The sequence below is a fragment of the Anticarsia gemmatalis genome, chromosome Z (assembly GCF_050436995.1).
Source record: "Anticarsia gemmatalis isolate Benzon Research Colony breed Stoneville strain chromosome Z, ilAntGemm2 primary, whole genome shotgun sequence".
Taxonomy (NCBI): domain Eukaryota; kingdom Metazoa; phylum Arthropoda; class Insecta; order Lepidoptera; family Erebidae; genus Anticarsia; species Anticarsia gemmatalis.
Window position 1 is genome coordinate 5,148,349 of NC_134776.1, and position 14,042 is coordinate 5,162,390.

The 14,042-nt window shown below is 34.5% G+C and overlaps 1 protein-coding gene across 7 annotated transcripts in view; it reads left to right on the top strand.

The window, feature by feature from the left end:
- trol (terribly reduced optic lobes) overlaps positions 1–14,042 on the top strand; it is a 185,003-nt gene that overhangs the window by 13,446 nt on the left and 157,515 nt on the right. The gene's annotated exons all lie outside the window — the stretch shown is intronic.

Genomic DNA, 14,042 nt, shown 5'->3' on the forward strand with positions numbered 1-14,042 from the left:
ACTTATTGTAAAGTACCGACGTAATTTATTTCACATCTTGTGATAATGTACCTAAAATTAAATTACAAATAAGAAAACTTAAACCCGAATATGAATTCTACTACCAATCGAAGCCACAAATTTTCAGACACTTTTTAAATGTCAAACTCTCGATACTCGATAGTACTGGCTGTAAATTGTTAACTAAATACTTGAAATTAAATGTTTTCAAGTATAGCCCTCCCCAAAAGCGGAAACTAACACATTAAACAAACATAATATCACCATTCACCAGTAGGTATTCCCAGAGACTACAGGCTACTATATTATTAAATGTTTCACCATTATAGCCTTTATTCAAACAGATATTTTTAGAGAGTTCCCGCTGAAACTTTCAGCATCGATGCATCGGATTTTAAAATATGAATTTTGATTAATTATGTCGATATGCTGATCCTCAAACGATAAACAGCATAATGTTATTAACTGCTAACAATGTCGTTGCGTGGAATAAAATATGAAATGTTTTATGTTGACTAGCACATCCCTTGAAAGCTGCCAAAAACATCGTGAATTTTAATCATAGTTCGCTTAAATACTGATGACTGCTGTACGAGTATTCCAAAGAATATGTAACAATACAAGTGATATCTTTTCAACGTATTCTTTTGTCTTTACAATAATGACACTATAAACATAATTAAATATCTTGAATAAGCCCGCTGTATTCCCATCCTACACTATTCTGATAGTGTTGTCACACGATATGCTTTTGTAATTAGGTACTTACAAGTTTACACAAACCGTGATAGTAAGGCAATGTTTCAGAACGTATGGGAAGTGTGAGGAATTATGATAACAACACAGTGATAACGCCTTCGACCTACATCTTGTGTTCTGTTGCTTAACCTGGATGCAGCGACACGCGTGAGCTGCATAGCAATATGCACTTTATTTGAATGTAAATAGAATTGAAAATAGCCAGACTGAGTCACGAGACGGTCGCTTCTCTTGTTTGGACCGAGTCTGAAACCTGATTGTGCTTCGTTTTCTTGAAAACAAGTGCGCCTGTAAGTGTGTACCGGACGGATAAAAAATCGCGCTACGTTTTATGCACTGTACGTAATCGTAGCCGTGATGTAGTCAAAACTGGATGTTAGGTTATCATGAAACCTTAACTGAAGGTTGTGAGTTACAGCTGAGTACATTATTAAACAGTTAATAACGAAGGCTTAGTCCTGAAAGAATTCAAATTAGATATAATCAGATTCGAGCAATCTAGTTGTACTTTGAAACTCCAAATTTCTAATTTTAATTGAAATGCAAAGAAGCGTTGTCTTTAAAGCATTTAAAATTGTCCGAATTTACTAAAAATAGGAAATGTAAATTATATTGCCTGCCTCTTCCAAAGGTTCCGTTCTTTCGCAGTAGTGGTAATAGTTCAACTAGTAGTTTAATCGACGTTTTCTCTAAACTAATAGTTTTGAATGAAGCAATAACGACGATTTGAATTATGACCTCATAATAACAAAGTTTATCGTGGTGTTATGAAATTATTTAAATTAAAACGACGGTGTGCTTATTTCCACGATAATCCCATCAGTGTTTGTAAAGCAGTTTTTGAGATTAGTTGTAGTTGACATACAAAACTGGTTTTAGATGTCGGTGTATAATTTGATGAGTGTAGAAGATTTTGTCAATTTGGGTAAATTGCTTTTGATTATAATTGTAGGACGTAGGCACATGCCTTATACTGATCGTATTCAAAATTACATAAATCTTGGATCATTATTAAATATATTGCTGCGATTAAAATACTTTTGAGAATTTTCTGGGATGTGTAATTGTGGAAAATATAAAAAGACAAAAAAATGTTTAACATCATCCCGGGTCTTCTACTAACTCCAAGAAGTAAGGTAATGTCAACGACAACACAACAACACCTAGCACAGTAATGGTACCTAAGCTGGTATAGTCCACACAGAGGAAGGTTCGGATAATAACTACTAAACATATATTATACCCTCTTATTCATAAAAATATATAAAGTTATGAAAGGCTTATGAAGTGTTTTGTTTCTTTCACTCCATAGCGAAATGAAAGAGAGAAAACATATTTTAGTAGTTGTTCAACTAAAATAGGTTTATAGTGTGTTTATGAATAAGAGGGATATATTAATATTTTAACTGTCAAACTCTCATTAGCCGATGTACTAGCTGTTGACGATCGTGTTGCGAGCCTGTCCATCAAAGGTACATTCATCGAAAGAATTTGGTTATGCAACATTCAGTTGCATTGTCTCATTAAAATGGGTCGTTATAATTAATTACAGTGCATGTATGCCTTATTAGTTCCCCTAAGTTAATCAGATAGTGCGCTCATTATACCCGGAATAGTCCGGTTAACTAATGTTTTGGACATCCATCCGGCATCTATTTTGACTTACATCATCCATACTAATAATGAGAATGAGCGTTTGTTTGTCTTTCAATAACGGTATACCAATTCAGATAAAATTGTTATCAGTTAAATAAGTTAGTAGGTAATGAATCGTGAAATTGGGCGGGTCATTGACTTCTATTTTCTTACTGCAAAGTCAATAGTCTCGAGTTCAAATGCCTGGTAGGGCCAAAAATGTATAACTAAACTTATCTAACAACAATTTCGGGTTACGAAGTTGAGATTGCAGCTCATGTTTTTAAAGCAAGACTAGTTTTCGGAGGCTGTAAAGATGAATCGACGCTAATAAGACATCTCGTATTTCAAACATGTTTTTATGAATATAATTACAGTAGAAACATTGTATTGTATTCAAATTTGAAGATTAATAATTTCAACTGTTAATGGTGTGCGAATTTATTCTAAGCATAATGTTGCCAAGTGCAATAATTACAATTAATTATACTCTTTAAGGAATGGTTTAGGATACGATTATCATGTTTATTACACCGTCCAAAATTCATATGACCTTGCAACACTGTAGTTGAGAATCTTAACAACTTAGGCTTGATTCACTAAAACCATCTAAGTTTAATGGGCCAAAATAAATGCAACCATGTACTGGTACTGTCGGCTTCCTGCTTACTATATATAATAGAAGGATTAGACCACGTTTTGCCATGAACAACGTTAGTCTCATAGGCGCGAGCGTATATTGCTATGTTTCCAAAATACATAAAAAATTTGGCTTCCATTTCCAAACAATTTCATTTACACATACGAGTAATTACGAAATATAGGTGAGATGATGTAACAGATAAAAAGTATTACAGCTACTGGTTTTTCCATCAACCTCTTTTAGGTTACATGAAACGAAAACGGCGTATGTCCAAAATTAAAGATGTTATATAAGTTAAAAAACGCATCCCTGACCATCGTCCATGATAAAATAATCGTAAGACTTCATACATAACCAAAATAGAGTTATTGCATACTTTTTGTTCGCTCACGTCATTTCAAGAATGATGTTTTCATGGAACTTTGACACTTACGTAAGGATTTTTTATTTGATGCGCGAACGTAGAAATATGAGACCTTGCGCGTGCGTCGCTTGCCGAGTCGATGTGTAAATTGATATTTTATTGATACTCGGTCATAGCGCATCTAACTAACTTGTACCTCAGGACCGGCAACTGCTAATTTATTTCATTCATATTTTCGCATTGCGTAGGCATTCACTCATTGATACACTTTTCGTAGACTTATTGTTATTAGTTTGCTCTATAAAAGCGATGGATAATGCCTAGCGTGTTCTACATTAATATACCACATATTTTTTTGCTATGTTTATTCTAAAATAAGTCTATTCGTGCATTAAGAACCGAACTTCATAATCCATAATACGTTTATAATCTTTCTATCGTCTATTTTCGATGTTCCAATCTTTAATAAAAAGGTAAGTAAAATATTCTGCACAATGCAAGTCATTATTCATACCTTTTAGGAATATGAATATTTAATGTTGCTTCTACAAAATTCACCTGCTAATGTAATCTGTGCATCTACTGCTCCATGCAGTTCTTTGTAAAGAAATAATCTTCGATTTATTAATTTACTAGGTTGTAGTGACTGTGTCAACGTTAAAAGATTTTTCGAGGTAAAGAGTAACAAACATTATTCTATCAGGTTGGACCAATGTTTGTTACTCGTCACCCAATCTAATATAAGAATATTGTATGTATAAATATTAATCCATCCTCAATCCTCATGTATTACATATTTTATGTTTATTCTTGTCTGGTTTAATTGAATATTTAGATTGACTTAGGTATAATAAATTTATATGTACAAACAATTTTTTTCTCCTCGGGTAACGAGAACAGAAAGACTGGCAGCATTGCCTCGTTTTATTTCTTTGCCCTAAGTAAAGACCAGCCCTCTGATCACGTGGCGCGCGTCCTCATGGATTAATGTTTGATACATATTCTCATATTAACAAAATCGGTAGGAAGTAGGATGAGTTGTCTAGTTACGATGTTACTACCCCAAGGTGTTGGAATGTGAAAAGATTTTTTTTTAACAAGAAATGATAAAAAAAGTTATCATATTCTTTGGCTTTTGCCTGTGCGAGGAAAAGGCGTGATTTTATTTATGTATGTATGAATGAACTTTTATTGTGAAAAACTTCTGTCTCAGAAATTCCATGTTGTTTTAACGACGCGCGCAGTCACCGTGGTCTGGCTGTAACAATGAAATATTCGTTAAGTTGACGGTTCGATCTCGTCTGCCTTGAACCATTCAAGTGATGAACTCATGTTTACGTTAAACCAAAGTTTCAAATAATGCCACCAAGGAAATAAGCACCAAAATAACAAATCCTAGACATAAGAATAACACATAGGCTTATTTTTTTAATCTGTTTATTAATTTCGACTTTTCAACTGCTGGGTTTTGAGATGCTTAAATAATCAATTTAAAGTACATCAAATCAACATTTTATACAGGAGAGCTTATGAAAAAAATATAATTATTATAATAATATAAGTAAGAGTTGCGTACAGAGTAGCCTTTTTAAATTAGTGCTCCAGTAAAAAAATCTTATGATAAACTTAATATGATACTTGCTATAATGACATACAATAGTATTGATATTATATTTTAACTAATTATTAGGTATGCAAAAAGTCACAAAGTTAGGAACTCTATAAGTTCAGCGTGACATGCTGGTGATGTAAAAGCGGTTGATACAGACTTCTCACAGTAATATCATGATAATTGTTTAAATTGAGGTGATGCAATTTTCTCATGTGACCCTTCTGATGACAGCTATGTGTAAGGGCCATATGTTCTAATTAGCTTCGTACTAGACCCGCGCTGCTCATCTATGTAGCAATTTGGATAAAGCAATAAACACATTACTCTTCTTTGCGTCACACAATCGGGTAAAAAAGAAATGAGTTTGGTTTTTAAAACAAAATATATATATAGTATGGTGCCTATTCGTAACCTAGAATAAAAGATGCTTGATATTTTTTTAATTTTAATAATGTTTCATAAAGTGTAGGGGTATTAGCAAGTGTATGAATGTGTTTTTTATTAAATTAAGTTTGTAGAAATCGTAAGATTTGGTTTACTGTGGTCTCTACCTCTATGGGAAAACGGCGTGATTTTATGTATCTGGTCTATATTCGATTCTTCTCATTTGGACAAAGTTGTACGCCGAAAGTTGCGCCATTCTATAATATTAATGTAGAGTTATTAAAGTAACAAGTAGTTTGCTACATTTGGGTCGAGCGCTGACAATAATTGATTAAGTATATTAGCCGTTGTTGATCCTGGGTGGTCATTTGTTTCGTCACTCTTCTCCAATGTCTTTATAATTTGTAATTGACTCCCGCGACTGCGTTTGCGTACAAATATTATTTCAGCGTTTAATTTTGTTTAGTAAAAGATTCTGTCTATTCAGTTTTGAAGTTGTAGCGCGAAAAATATGCTACTTTTGTCTATTAGAAACAAAATCACGCTAGTGCAGCGGGTATAAGCTAGTGATATAGTACGCCCTAGGATATAATATTATGAAATACATATTTTTTGATGAAATGTGGGTATCATACCTACACCTACATCATTTGCTAGACGCCAGTTTGATTCCCAAAGTGCACGTTTGTATAACAAACTAAATCGCTCCATCAATCTCTACTGCCTTACACATTACAATCTCAAATATAAACTTAGTGGATATCTACAGAAGTTGTCATACGAAGAAACTGAAAATCTTATTATTATCAAAGTATAATGTTTAGCTCACTGTGCATGTCCTCTCTAGTGTAGTCCTAATATTGTTACAAACATTGTGATCTTGTTGTGACACGGGCCCCTAAGATACAGGATCTCATCCTAGTTTAGGAGCTCGCTGTTACCGACACTCATTTTCAGCCACCACTCAGCATATTGTGATGATTTGTGCGTGTCAATGATTAATCATTATTATTGTTTCCTATTTGTCCTTATGTGCTGGTACAATACATTTTTATTTATTATTTATTTATTACATCTCTGCCTGAACCTTCGAGTATAAGCGGCGTCATATTATGTGTGTATGAATGTCCATCCATCAAACATTGTATTTCTGGACATTACTTAACGTAATCACACTATCAAGGGGGCTTTGCATGTACAATGCAGGTTTTCCAAAGTTACCTTTAATAGCGTCGTCTCTTATTCCGAACAGAGGCTTACCAAGACAGTAAATTATGTAATATTATGTTTTTGCGATTCCTCAGTTATATGAGACTGATCATTTAATTAACTTGAAGAATATTACTATAGGTAAGCTTCTTAGCGGCTACTTTTCATCGCCAACGCTAGAAATAATCGGATACTAATTGACTCGGTTCTAAGTTCTCTTGAATTGCTATTAACTGTAATCCTATTAATATTATTAATGCGAAAGTTTGTGTGGACAGGGATATGTTTGTTACTCTTTTCGGCAAAAACTATGGAAAGGATTTTTATGAAATTTTGTTTATAATTAAAATTTAAGTTAACACTTTTTATCTCCAAGAAATCTATTGACGCGAACGAAATCGCGGGCAGAAACAAATTAATAAATAATTTAGTCTTTACGGTAGTTCTGTGGCATCAACCATTAACATCCTTTTAGTTTGCGCTGTCTAGTAACTTGGTGAGCTCCTAATAATACCTGTGGTCTGCTGACAGCTGGAAGATCACTAGTATGTTTCGCGTACAATTGGGTTGGCACTGATCAGTGTTTCAGCATACCAAAGGTGTATAATATTTATTGTAGTAGATTCTTGATATTCTTTATATGTATTCTTGACATACTCGTAATTGTAATTTATGAAACTACTCTTGGGTATTCTGAATCGGTGCGTTTGTAACCTTCTCGTAACATTGGTTATACATGCACCCTATAGTTACTCTTGTCCTTCACAATAACCCTGAATATGACATTAGCATCCGACTGTGTAGTTCGACACAGCAGTTTCAAAACAAGACAAAGACAAGGAAAAATCTCTCAATATCAAAGTTCACAGAGATTGAAAGTTTGAAACTTAACAATGAGTGTAGATAAAATAAACAACTTATTTGTTAACAATTCATAAAGCTATAAAATCTCTGCAATATAGGCAATGAAGGAAAAAGCTCAAACTATTTCGCTGACTAAATTAACGGTATAAAAGACACGCACAAAATGAACGATACTTATAAATAAGCCTACGTACAAACCAGTTTCACTGGTGCATTGGGAACAACATCTGTAGTGCGGTATTTATTAAATGTTACGCATTCAATGACGTGTTCATTCAAAGGACGGCTGACTGAGAAAGAAATGAACGTTCAATGGTTAACGAAGTAAGGGCTTACGCTGAGACAGTCGAAAGGAAAGACCTCTGAGTCATAAGTTGTTTGCAACGAGCAAAAATTCTGGATTGTGTATCATCGTATAGGGCGCGTTCATGTGGCACAAGAATTTATATTTTTTTATATTAAAAATTCCTAATTGTTTCGTAAGTCAAATATCCTTACTGCCAGTGTTATCATATTTTTCGATAAATTCAAAATTGCTTGCACTTTCATAGTATATAGATTTCTGGCTGACTAGGTATCATTGACAAAATTGTGACAATTTATGAATGTATGACTCGTCGTTATCTAGATATAAAATCAAATAAATAAACACCGCTCTACATTTACATAGGATTAGATTAGATAAAGAATATTGTATCATAACGATTGACGAATGTTTCGAAGGGAGCATTTGTGATGTCCCTGAAATAACCAAAATTAATAATGTCATTGCAAGTACTCCAGTTATCAAAATTTAAAGTTTATCGTATGATTAACGCGTTAATATGTTGTTACAGCGACAAAGCCTTTTTTTTAACCAATTTTGACAAAATTGAGCAGAGAAATTGCTGACTTGGGACGGAATTTGGGTATTTTTTCTACAATATCAGCCCCTTAGCGCTAAACTGCACGCGAGCGGACGCGCGCTAGTCATTGAAATATCGGGAGAAATGAGACAAATAGTTGGTGATGTAGACTTTACAAGTAGATCGAGAACGGTGTTATCACAGTCTTTCCGCAACATATTGGGTTGATGCGGTCGATTATAAGCCGTGTTTACATTAAGCGACTGGCGTTTGACCTCTTATCGCCTCAAATTGAGCACACCGCCCTCTCTTGAACATTTTATGATCAGGAAAAGGAGTCAACGACATGATTTCTATTATATTATGAGTAAAAAAACATCTTGCAATAAGAATTAAATATATCACAATAGACCCTGCGAAGTCACGTTACACTTTAACTTCTTTAACGTACAATTCTATCCGTAATGACAAGACTCGTGGATATTTTCAACGTTCTTATCAATTCTAAAATGCTTCAGGTTTATTTATAGTATATGACAAGTTTTGCTTACTGACTCTATCTACCATGTCTCAAGGCTATATTTGTGTGAATTTAGTATTGAATACTTATGCAAATATGTACATTTGTATTGAACAAATTGACTTGAAAATGCACATAGTTATGAAGGCCGATGAGCTAAGTTTTTTGTAGGTAAGCAAAGTAAAAACCTCGTTAGTTTGATGACATACGCGAGAGATCGTGCAGGCTAATCTAAGTAAAATCATCTGCGTAAGCGTTATTAGGTCTCGATATCGTAAATTATTAAACACTTAAAGCTGAAATCTAGTCCATTTCGCTTAAAATTTCTAATTTCGGTACAGTATTAGCGAAAAATTGAGGTATAAATTCTCGAGAAGATTATATGAATGATCAGGTATTTTAATTGTATTACTGTGAACGTCACTTATGACCGCATTGAAGCGAAATGCAAATCCATTGCGGTCGTCGCGAGTTCGGAGGCCGGTTTCCGGCATCCGCTGCGCAGACGCAACCTCGACGAAACGGTGAAGCTTTAAGATTTTTTCATCGAATTCTTCAAACATAATCATTTACCACACAGCAATTTTGACGATCATCGACTGTCTGTGATTTTCGTATTGGGGGATAAGGTAAAATGCGTGTCCGCGTTAACTCCCGTATCCTGTTAAGTATATAATAAACATGTAACGCGAAAGTTTAAAATTTATGATAATATTAGGTCGGGGAAAAAGTGTTTTCGCATTATAGTATGTATGAACTCGTAGTTAAACCTCTTTGGCTTCAAGAATCACAAATGAGTACACGGTTCATTAGGTTTATTTCAGTGAGCTCGTGAGGTACCCAAATATCGAGCTTTTTTGTGTAGAGAAAAGATTACAAGTTCCTACATACTATAATGCGAAAATATTGTTTCTCCGACCTAATATATGAAATTGACGTAAAATAAAAAAATAAGAACTGCTGTTGAAACTGAATCCTTTGCTACATTAATTATGCACTTAAATAAATTGATGCAATGTCCCCAGCCCGCACTTGACCAGTGTGGTAGACTCAAAGCCTGCATGTCCTCTCCCTCCGGGAGGAGAGGCTAGTCCAGCAGTGGGAAAGTAACGCGTTAAAAAATCACATAAATTACGTACCACTTCTTTTCAACACAAAATAATTTGTTTTAGATATAGTTTAATAAATTAATCCTTATGTCTTTGTTACAGGTAAATAATGTCACTTTTGGATACACGAAGAACATCAGCGAAGACTATTGATATCAGATAAGTAAAATTATCTAATTGGTTGACATTGCAAAAATACGAGATCAATTTTAAGGGATAACTCTATCTAAAATTGGTAGTTACAAATTACTAGCTGACTCGCGCAACTTCGCTAGCGTCACATAAGAGAGAATGGGACAAAATTTTCTCCGTTTTCGTTACTTTTTTTAATGGTTCTCTGCTTATATTGGGCGTAGTGTGATGATATATAAAGCCTTCCTCGATAAATGGGCTATCTAACACTGAAACAATTTTTCAAATCCGATCACGAGTTCCTGAGATTATCGCGTCGAAACAAACAAACAAACTCTTCAGCTTTATGATATTAGTATAGTATAGATTAAATTTTTTTGTCCGGTATATGGCTAAACAATCGCCCCTCAGGTGCATGGGACTAACATTGTAAATGGCGAAACGTGGGTATATTTTATACACCTCTGCTTACAACTTCGAGTAGAACCGGCGTGATATTATGCATGTATTTATGTACTCCCGGCTTAAGACTTTATAAACAGTATTACATCAAAGTTTAGCGTTCTATCCTATTACAAAACACGAAACAGACTTAGCACTTTATCCGTCTGAGTAGCACTCAAACATGGCTCCGGTATATGCTTACAATTTTAGTTCTAAAGAGAAACTATTACCAACAGACACTTGCAAGCCGAAATACAGATACTCTAGTAGCTTTGAAGCTTATACGCAAATCCCGCTTAATTTTAAGTAGCCTTTAAAGCATCGCTGTCTCTACAAAATACGTGGAAATGTTAAAGACAACAGAAGACTTAGGCGTTAGTAAATGATTAACTGTTGAGATATCGACGGCTACTCTGCTAGCTACTTTCTCTCTGAAAAATCTTATTAGGAGAATAATTCGTTTTTAGTTCTGAATTTTCTATTTAAAATATGTCTCCCTGGTTGAGTCTCATTTAGTTGTTGACTGACATTACCAGCTTTGCTTCCATAAATTTTTGCTTTCGAGAAAATTCCAACAGAAATCAGATAATTCTAAGAGCATTCCCGAATCCAATATTGCGCCTGACATCATGTTTTTTTTACTAAAATACTTTCCCATAAAATCCACTTACACCTTGCCTTGACACTGACCTAATAATCAACAGTTCTGTAGACTATTGTTCGGACCACGGAGATTTTAACAATACACAATATCACGCCCGTTATACCCAAAGGTGCAGGCTACAGTGTATGAAATACATCCACGTTTCCCCATCAACAAATGCTAATAGAGGGCGCTCAGCCTATTGCTATTTACCGGAATCCCAAAAGCCCAAACTACTATTGAGAAATTACCTACATAACCAGTTTTAAACAATACAAATCTAAAATCATAACTCCGCAGCCTTACTAAGAAGTAGTTAAGTTTAATTCGTTCTAAATGTCTATTATTGGCCATGTCAAAACATGTCGGCCAGTCTATTCCTCTCAGCTAATTCAATAGATGAGTAATGCAGCTGTGTATGTTACAAGCGTACGCGGAAAATATGTATTTCTTGTATCCATGAACGCCCCACTGCTGGGCAAGGGTCTAGGCCGCGATCCACCACGCTGGACAAAGATCTCCCTACAAACGAGCGAAGAATTAGGCCTTTGAGTCCACCGCACTTTTAAAGAACAATAAGTACAAAATAATGAAAATAAAATAGTGTAATTATTGGTACAGTAATACCTACACATATAAAACAATAAAAGAAACTATGAACTAATATAAAATATTTATAATATACCAAAGAAATGAGTATATGTATAGAAAATGTGTTTGCATTTCAAAGGTTTTGATTCAGCGAGCCAATTACGGATGTTTTAAATTCTGAATTTTGTATACCCCTGACAGCTGCTACGAAACTTGCATTCAAGGATCCGTACTCAGTTGTTGCACTATAAGACGTTAGCTTATTTACCGTGATTCAAAGTTCAGAATATTTTCCAGTTCAGTCTCAATCTTATTCCAATATTATATTTTTAGTGCCGATATTTTTTCTAGATTATTCGATCTTTATCACATTTGGTTTGTTTACAGTTCTTTGGCGATACCCTAGGTCTAACTTAGTGCCCGCTAATCGATCATGTTTCTTATCTTTAAACCAATATTTTAAAAATAACATCCGCACTATATTGTAAATGAGGGTCTGTTAGTCTGTCTGCAACGCTTCCACGGCTAAACCATTAAACGTAATATTTAACTAAAGTTAATCTTATAAATAAAAAATAATCGACAAATGTGTTGCTAAGCGTAAAACTCAGAACGGCTCAACTAACTCGCCTTAATGCTTTTGTAAAATTGTCTTTAAGACGCAAGGTACGTTCCACGAAAACTGGAAATATCTTGCGCGGAGCTTCGCACGTCAGCTAGTATTTATATTAATAATAAGCTGTAACTATGAGTATATGTAATGGAATATTATGCAAAGAATATAAATGGTATTGATATTAAAGTTACTTGGAGATAGCTTGAAATCCGGGTGCATGTATAGACTTTTATTAAAATGTCTTCATTGAACAATTCGCTTTCGACGTGAGTTTAAGCCACACGCTGCGTGCGGACAGGCCCCTTTTCAGCAACCGTGTGTGACGGACCGTTGATTCTAATTTATAATTCTATAGCTACATACAACTACAATCAAATCACGAACAGTATACCATAAATCGTAATATTTACGTCTACACAGTGTACTGTCAAAATTCATTCTCAAAATTAGTCTATAGTTTGAAGTGTTTCGCTGTTGTTACTCACAAATTTATTTCGACGTTCGCTTATTGAACTAATTTATAAGCAGTTACGAATCACATTCGTCAATTGATGTCGTCGTGTTAGTGTTTTAAAATTTATTGTAGTTGTTTTGAGTAATATACTTGAATTAAATTTGCAATTTTGCGTAACGACAGCACATTCGCATACATTGGACGAAAGCGAATCTCGTATATTTCTATGAATTGCTTGATTATCAACTTAGCTAATTTCTCAATCCAAGACAGCCGTGTCTTGACACTAGTAGTTGGGACAGTAATGGCCAATGGGTTAAATAAATATCAACTGATAAAATTTCAACCAAATCTTGTAACTGTACAAATAAATCTACAATTAAACACAAACCTGGAGTTTATAATTTATATATTGAAAATACATCGACAAAAAAAACGTCGTTGTAAGGACATAAATGGTATCCTAAAATTAATTATACGAGTAATGTGTTTTGAGTCATTTTATCGTATTTGATGAGCTTACAATAATAGAAACTATATAGAGCAATGTGAAAGAGAAAATATTTAAAAATACATCGTAGAAAATCTTTGCAACGCTGTCTTATTTGGTTTAATAAATATTTTGGCGCTGGTTGAACAGAATGCGCAGGCCGTAGTTGCAAGCAAACTGACAGTAACTAGAGAAGCTTACAGTCGCCGCTGACGGCCGTTGTAACGTTCAGTTCAAAACTTTCTTAAAATAATACATTTTACAATATTTCCGAAGTATTCTGCACTCACTTTGAATGTCAGCTTAGTAGTCCCGAAACAAATGTACAATTTCCAAGAAACGGTACAGGTGACCGGTGTTATGTTATATGTGAGACATGCGTTTGTGAATTAATGTGATACGCTGAGGTCAATTCCACTTGAAGTACCTGTGAATAAAGCTAAGTAATGCGAATTACGTGCTGCGGTGTCGAATTTGATCGTGAGTGCACTTTGCAAATCTTTAGCTATGTTCGCCATCACCATTAGGAGTTTTCTGTCTATTTTCTGCTAAAAATTGCCTCCTCTTATTTCTTCTTCAGTCAGTTGCGCTCAGTTCCATTTGCAAGTAATCAGTGATGCATTCGCCTCATCCAGGCGGTTGTAGACATGTGCGATTTTATTTGTTGAGAATAAGGGAAGAGTGCGTTGTGTTCGAGCAATATTGTCAAGACTTAACGACGAACTTCG